The sequence below is a fragment of the Triticum dicoccoides genome, chromosome 2B (assembly GCF_002162155.2).
Source record: "Triticum dicoccoides isolate Atlit2015 ecotype Zavitan chromosome 2B, WEW_v2.0, whole genome shotgun sequence".
NCBI classification, from domain to species: Eukaryota; Viridiplantae; Streptophyta; class Magnoliopsida; order Poales; family Poaceae; genus Triticum; species Triticum dicoccoides.
Genome location: NC_041383.1, coordinates 800,465,759 through 800,473,811, shown reverse-complemented (window position 1 = coordinate 800,473,811; position 8,053 = coordinate 800,465,759). Strand labels below are relative to the sequence as shown.

General features: G+C 41.7%; 1 long non-coding RNA gene across 1 annotated transcript; it reads right to left on the bottom strand.

Moving 5' to 3' along the window:
• Nucleotides 1–1,212: 1,212 nt before the first annotated feature.
• LOC119368890 lies at nt 1,213–4,659 on the bottom strand. Its single transcript, XR_005176769.1, has 3 exons — nt 4,407–4,659; nt 3,975–4,144; nt 1,213–1,568 (listed from the first exon to the last, which is right to left on the bottom strand). It is a non-coding gene; the product is annotated as an uncharacterized LOC119368890 (long non-coding RNA).
• Nucleotides 4,660–8,053: the final 3,394 nt, after the last annotated feature.

The following is an 8,053-nucleotide window of genomic DNA, read 5'->3' as shown; positions in this document are numbered from 1 at the left end:
CGGGGCTGCCGCGGGAGACCGCAGCTGGAGTTTGACGGTGGCGTGGGGGGGACGGGTGGGGAAGAGAAAGAAAAGACTTGTGAAGACCGGAGAGCGGAGCGGAGGAGTGGGGTGGGGGTGGGGGTGGGGGTGGGGTTGAGGTTGAGCGGCGGGGCGGGCGGAGGCGGACGGACGTGACGACTCGCCGGGAAACGGGAAATGGATATGCGATTTAGAAATTTGGGACAGCGATGGTTACTCACTTGTGTTGAAGTTATTAATAACGTAATGTCGACCGTAGATGTGGAGGTGCTTGTTTGTACGTACTCGATACATCCGTATTTACTCACGTATATCTCCGTATTTAATTTTACATGGCTTCGCAATCTCCTCTTGTCCATGTCCATCGGCGCAAAAGAAACCCCACCTCGCCCATGGCCGTACAAGGTTATGGTTTGTGTTTGCGGTTTCTCAACGCCCAATTGTCTTAAGACTACCGCACAACTCTTTCGAAAAAAAGAGACTTACACATAACATGTTTGCATCCATCGATCATGGCTGAAATTTAGGGTGGTCGTTTTTTTCAGACGTCTGAAACCAAAGGTGGTCGTTGGTCAGTGTGTGGTGGAAAATCCCCGCATTATTCGTGTGCTCGTAAATGTTGACTCAATATCTCCACATTTAATTCATGTATGCCCCCGCGATCACCTATTTTATGATCCGAAAAATCCGCTCTTTTAAGCCCGACATGAAGATTCTTGTCCAAGATCATTGGGCATTTCAGCCGCCCTATCGTCTTGATTAATGCACATAAGTCATCGTATTCTTGTAGTTATGTATACTTAACCACTTCATTGTCCGTGAACTCGGCATAACTCAGAGGTTTAGTTTTGTTGTGTTGGAAGCAGCCAACATCGGTTCAAGTCCTAGATTTGGCATGGATGGTCACATTTTTTTAGGTTTACTAGATCAATAATGGCGCGCGTTGCCGCGCCCATCTATTTTGACAATATATTGATAGTAAGTTCCATAAGTATATAAGGAAGCCCTTTGATCGCTAAATTTGAAGGTAAAGTCATTTTTATCAAGAAAAATGATTACTCATTAGGCATTAAAATAATTGGCATCACTTACCAAAATGTCAACAGACAAAGGCAAAAGAAAAGCAAACATATTTTCTCATAAGTGGAGTCATGACAAAATTTAGAGGTTATGAGAAAATGATTATCTCAAGAAAGCGTTCCTACCGCCAACTAAAAAGAAAGCAAAGAACATTACATCACAAGCTCTTGTTCTTATATTCCCACATCATTTATGTTTTTGCAAATAGGCAGTGCAAAAGAAAATGTTAATCTAGTCAACATCCATCAATTCACCATCATAAAATAAGATATATAAAGCAAGAAGATATAACATCACATCTTGATATGTGGACTTTACAACCACCGGTAGAAATAGTTCCATGACATGTGCTTGTACCTTTGAACGGTGTCCTTCCAATCTGGATCTTTTGGTCTTTCCATACTTGTGCTCGTCAAAGAAAATGTGCCTTTCTCAACCTAGATCTTTCAATCAAGTACCACCACATCCTACATTAAGATAGCACAAATCATTAACATGTAGCAATACGATATGAGAAAGCATATAGTTTTACTGATTATATATTTTTGATCTTTTTATAACATGAAGATATCTACAGTGTTGAAATAAACAAAGTGTTGTACTCATAGTGGCCTGTAATCCTACACATGATCAAATAGTTTGCCAACTTTCTATTTTGTGGAATAAAAAGGACGCATAGATTAACTAAATCCCATGAAATGAGGGAACTCAGCAGCTAGAGAAGAGGACTGTGCAGAACTTCGGAGTGCCGAAGTTGGTTAAGTCAGAGTATATCCTAAACAGGCAGAACAAATAGAGCTAGTCCGTGGGATAACTTAACGAGGAAAGTCAAAAGCTACAAATAGTTCCAATTGTAATAATGTGTCCTCTTGGTACTTCTCACAGAATTAGTAAACTACATTTACCCATACAAACGAGAAGTCCACTACAAATATAGCCGAAAAGGAGAAATGACGATTTTATTCTTGTCATAGATGTTCATGGTGATCGAAGCTGGCCAAGCTTCAGAAAGGATAAGCTCATAACCTGAAAAATATTCTGCTTTACTTATTTTCTCTGAGGCTAAATATTTTCTTAGTACAATAAAAGCAATGTTTAGTGGGTTCAGGTTGTGCTAGCATGACAAAATCTTAGTCATGGACCCAGTCTCACCCATGAAAGTCTTAAGTCATGTTAATGGTTCAACTAATTGATGGACAATAGAAGATGACAAAACCATAAAACTCCATGCAAAAGGTCTCACATGTGGCTCATAGTAAGTATTGTAACATACTCCCTCCTGCAAAAACGTCTTATATTTTGGTACAGAGGCAGTATATATCAATGGTTAGCTCTGCTTAGAAAATTATCCTAGAGGCAACAGGCAAGTGCAGAGTCACAAAAACATGTGATACAAAAAGTTTGACAATGGTAACTCAGTAATGAGTAAAGCAACTATGCCAACAATTTAAAAGGGTCTACATAGGGATCGTAACAATGCTAAGAGCATCTCCAGCCGTTGGAGCCCCCAAGAACACCACCGAACCAAAAAAGTTGGTTCTTGGGGGTCATCCGGCGAAATATGGGGGCATGAGGAGGGAATCTTCCGAGTCACACCCCACCCCAAGCAAAAGTTTGTGAGGAGAATGATTAAGTGGGCCGAGAAAAAGGACACGTGGGGTGATACGATTCGCTGAAACTTCCGCCGGCGCCCCCAAGAGGCCCCCAGCGCGCTGGGTTTCGCCTGGGTTTGCCGGCGGTATTTCAACATCCTGGGGGCGCTGGGGGCGTGATTGGGCCGTTTTTCAGCAAAAAGCGCCGTCCGAGCCCAAAACCGAGCCTAAAAAGGTGTCCTGGAGAGCATCCTGGGGGGAAGGGTATGGATGCTCTAAACTCACAAAACAGGTAGACTCAAAAAATCGGAAGAAAACACTCTGTAATGATATATTAGCATGAACTCACTCACAGTCGGTTAGGACAATATCTATTGAATTAAACCCCCCCTCAAATGTCCAAGATATGCATTACTCTGTACAAAAAGGGCTTTCAAGAAGCAATCTGTCATCCTATAAGCTAGAGCAATCAACATTTAACATACTATGTTTCACTGTTATTGACTGCCCTATCTCAGAAGTTAAAATTTAACCATTTATTTTCTGCTAATGCATTTAATAAATGGGAAAGAAATGCATGGTAACCAAACAAAATGTAGGAAACCTGTAACCACGCCATTTGATATAATGAAACTAATAATTTTCAAATACCATTAGCGAAAGCTTTCAGCTTTTGATTAGTCAGACACTGGGGGAGTACTTTATGAGGTTTGTAGGTTGAATCCACCGCAAGATGTATAAACCTTATAGTTAAGCAATTAAACTCTCTTGCCTTTAAGATTATATGTGCCATCATTTATGACAAACCTTCATCCAAGCTGAAAGCAAAATTTCCCAAACTATGTGGGCATCCACATCACAATACCTCCTACAAATTCCAAATTTCTTCGTTATCTTTTATTTTGCTAGATGACAAGATTCCTGTCGTCCCATGGAAGTTATTCAAGAATTATGTGAGTCAAATAAATTGCGTAACAAACTTGACTATTTTGGAATGTATAAATTTTATATTGAGATGCTAACTAACATCATTTTTCAAAGAGAGCATTCTAGGCTTTTTACCATATTAGTGCAAAGAAAAGAATTAATGTAACACTGGATGACTTAAAGAGGCATGTGACCATCCTCGTTGTACATATGCCAGCTTCTAGTATACTTGCTGCACAACAAATCCGAAAGTGGATTGGTTACTGTACTAATTTCGGGAGATGAAGAGAGAAAACTAAAAATAGTAATGAATACACGAAATAAATAAGAGAAACGCATAGATGTTTAGTGAACCTGGTTACGAAACTGATTCTTTAATTTCTGTGGATGTGGTTTCCCCTCAGAATTAAATGCACAAAAAACTTGAGCATCAACTCCTCTGACAAAATTGAAGTGTTTTCCAAGTTCAGTCCTTTCATTGTTAAAGCAACCAAAAGGTCATATTCTCTTCTTTCTGCTCAATTCTGTAAAAGAGAAAGAATCGATTAAAAAATTATCACCAGCATACAATTTAGACTTCAAAATACGATCAAACCGTACATAAGAGAAATTTGAGTTTATTTGGAATATCTTGGACAAGTAGATAAAAATGATTATATAGATACAATGGAACTCACAGGATTCAATCGAGTGATCAGTGATAAATCTACGGAGCCTTGTATCATGTAAAAGCACACACGTAAAGGAGATATTCCAAGTCCTAGCAAGCTGTGTGAGAGCACCTACAGCCATTTCTTTTGGGATTCTCGTGTTTTGGTCGTGTTTCTCGTGTCCTTGCGGAGTACAACCGGCGCGTCACGAAAACCGCTTCCACTCCCGCCCCCGCGCATCGGCTGCCTACGTTGCCTCGCACCGCTTCGCGTCAGGCGATCACTGGCACACGAGGGACTGGACCGAGGCTAAGTTGGTCGGTGACGGAGGACGCACAGAAGTAGGAGGAGAGATGCACAGACCTGTAGAGGATGGATGGAGGAAGTGACGCCGGCCGCCGTCATCGCCATGATCTGTTCTTTTGTGCGGAAAATACGACAGCGGCGGCGCACTGGAGGGGTCGGGGGTGTGGAGCGGCGGCGCACTGGAGGGGGTGCGGGAGACACAGAGAAGAATCAAGATCGTTTGTTCGGCATCCGACGCTAGCGCATGCCAGTGAACGAGATATTTCTAATTCGGCCGCGGGAATAGCAGCCCAGACATCTGGCCCAGCATCAGCCCACACGGTAGAAACGTATCTTGGACGGCCACGGACAGCCGAGAGGTGCGATCCAACGGCTTAAATCAGCCAGGACGTGAGAGAGCTCGGAACAGGTGCGGTTTTACTGTCCTTAATTCCAGGCTTTCTGGTGATATTTGTTCAATGGGAGATGACTTTTTCATTGACAATGAGGCATTTATGTTGATTTGTTGGCTCAATCTCACAAAGATGCTTATAGAAATAGTGTGTATGTGCGTGCTTGCTGCTTCCATATAAGTGTGAATATGAGCGTGTTGTTCTACCGTATTTTTACAGCTAAACCCACTATCCACTGATGAAGTATCATTCCTTCCCTAGGAAAATATCTCTCCTCTTTTCACATGCCCATTGTAAATTAATTAGTAAGATAAATAAAATCTTAAAAATGGTGTAGTATGGTGTTTAGTGTTTACCTTGCCGCTGAAACGCATACCACATGTGCCTGCCCTCTGAAATAATCTACCACTAGTGCCTTGTTAAATTTTGGCCTATAAAACAATTTGGAAGACAGGACACGACTTCCTTTGAAAGGCATCATTAATTGATCGATACTACCAATAATTGTGAAGATCAAATGGACACAGCTGCTAAACCGTACTTCTTTATGCGATATGAAAATTTTGAACAACAGTAGTTACTCATGATGTGGTTAATACTGACAGTAGATGTGGATGTAGACGTGAAAGTGTTCGGTTGGTGTGCTCGGTACCTTCATATTTATCTGTGTATCTCCGCATATTATGTTTGTATGACTTTGAAGTCATCTCGCATTTATGTATGTCGAACAAAAATCCTCTTTCCCGCATTCGTATAAAATTGTGGTTTGTACTGTGGCTTATCAACCCCTTAGTTGGCCCAAATCAAGACCAACATATAACACATTTGTATCCATTGACCATAGTTGAAATTTAAGGTGGTCATTTTCTGAGATATCTAAATCAAGGATCATAGTTGGTGGTTGGGTGGTAGAGAAAAACCCCACATTAATTTTTGTGTTCAAAAGTATGCGCCCGGTATCTTCGCATTTATTTGTGTGTGTAAAATCACCGCATATCTGCTTTTCAACCGCCTTATCACCTTCATTAATACACATTATTTGTATTATTCTTGTAAGTATTTACACTTGTGATGAGGTTAATGTCGACCGCACATGAATACACCCATTTTGGTTTTAGAAAGGATGTGACACCCGCCGGGACATGGAAATGTCGATTTGAAATTTCGGATAACGGTTGTTACTTGCGCCGAGGTTAATGTCGACCGTAAATGACCGTTCAAAAAAAAAAGCATGTTCGTATTTATTTTTTATGGCTTTGTGGTAGCCTCTTTTGTGCAATGGAGGAAAATAGTAAACCTTGTGTCTTCCGGGGTTGCCTTTGACTATCTTGTGTCATCGACCTTTCCACAACTGTCAGATCCTCCTGACTCAAACATGTCTTAAAACATTATGCATCAGCCATGCCTAAATTTAAGTTGGTCATTTTATCGCACCGGATTATTTGTCACGCTTGATTGTTTATTGTATTCTCAAGGCACATGATAATTAATGTGAGATTATTCATCGTATTATCACAACTATGTGCACTTAACTAGCTACTATTCATAAAATCACTCGCCTCCTCTCTCATGAAAAGCCTAGGGTTTCTCTGTCTCCCGGTGGTGCTCTCTTGTGGCCTTAGCCCGGCCCTTGCCGGCGGGAGGGCTATGTTTTTAGATGTTTCATCGAGTCTTCTTAGAGTTTGTGTCTTGCTCAGGAAGATGAGAGGATGGCAGTTCCCTGAAGATGGAATAAGGTTCTCCCCGCTTAGCCCCGTCCTGGCGGTGCAACTAGCATCATCGGTGGGCGTGTGGAGGTGTGTCTCTGATGGATCTGTCCTTGGTGGATTTGCTCGGATCTGGTCGTAGTTCGTGTATGTTTGTGTTTCTTCAGGTTGGATCCTTCTATCTACGCTACTCTTCATCGACGGCGATTGTTGTTCTGCTGGTTCTATGGGGACTTAGCATGACGACTTTCTGATTGTGTACTACAACAAGTTTTGTCTGGCTTCGGCGAGGGAGAGAAGATGGCGGCGCCGTGTCTTCGGATTGCTTCAGTGTTTGTAGTTGTTACTAGGTGATCTACGGATCTAAATATATTTTTTATGTTCGTTGTACTGTCATGATTAAAGATGAATAGATTGAAAATCTCCTCAAAAGGAAAACTGCTTAGTATCCAATGGAAGAAAATCACTGCTAGGGTGCTTTGGCATGCCCATCATGCCATGCTTTGACCGCTTACCCGGTGAAACATGCACCACACGTGCCTGCCCTTTGACATAATCCGGCGCCCCCCGTTTGACTTCGAGCACGGGAGTCTAATTTGGCTGCCCGGGAATACGACCCTTTTTGTACGTTTCGCTCTGGATAATGGTTATGAATTTGGTACTTGGACTCTGTTAATTGCTGGATGTTGTACTATGGATCAGAGGAAGTGCTACTTTTTAAATTTCCAAATGGCATATTCGGCTGACTTGTACGTATTATGATCTTTATGGTATACAGAGGGAGTAAACGAGACACGTATTACAATGCAAAAAGTGCTGCCTTTTAAATTTAATTTTTACATTCTCAACGTCTTTGTACTATGGCAGTGTAGTGTTTTTTATCTGCTTATTTCTTTTTAATGAAAGGGACTGGACTAGCCCCGAACCACCGATTCCTTCCTTAAATGAAAGCGATGGAAAGTCACACTCAACTCACTAGGGAGGTCCAAACCAGGGCCCTGTCTCGTTGATACCCTACGGCAGGGCGATGGGCTACCTTCGCGTACGTATCTTTGGTACGCATACGTGCGCGGTCACTAGGGATGCAGATTTAGAACCTTCAGGGGTGCTTTTCAACCCTACGTAGTTCGACTATCTTTTTAAAATTCACCTCATCTTTTGTAAATTAGTTCATTTGATTGAACTAGAGGGTCGGAGGGTACCCTTTAGGTTCTAAATTTGTATCCCCGACGGTCACATGCCCGATAGTTACTTGTGATGAGGTTTAATGTTGAACGGAGATGTGAACGTGTTTGCTTGTACTTGGCATTTTTGTATTTAATCATGTGTGTCTTTATTTTCATGTGGCTTTACGGTCCCACTCATCATTATTGGATTTT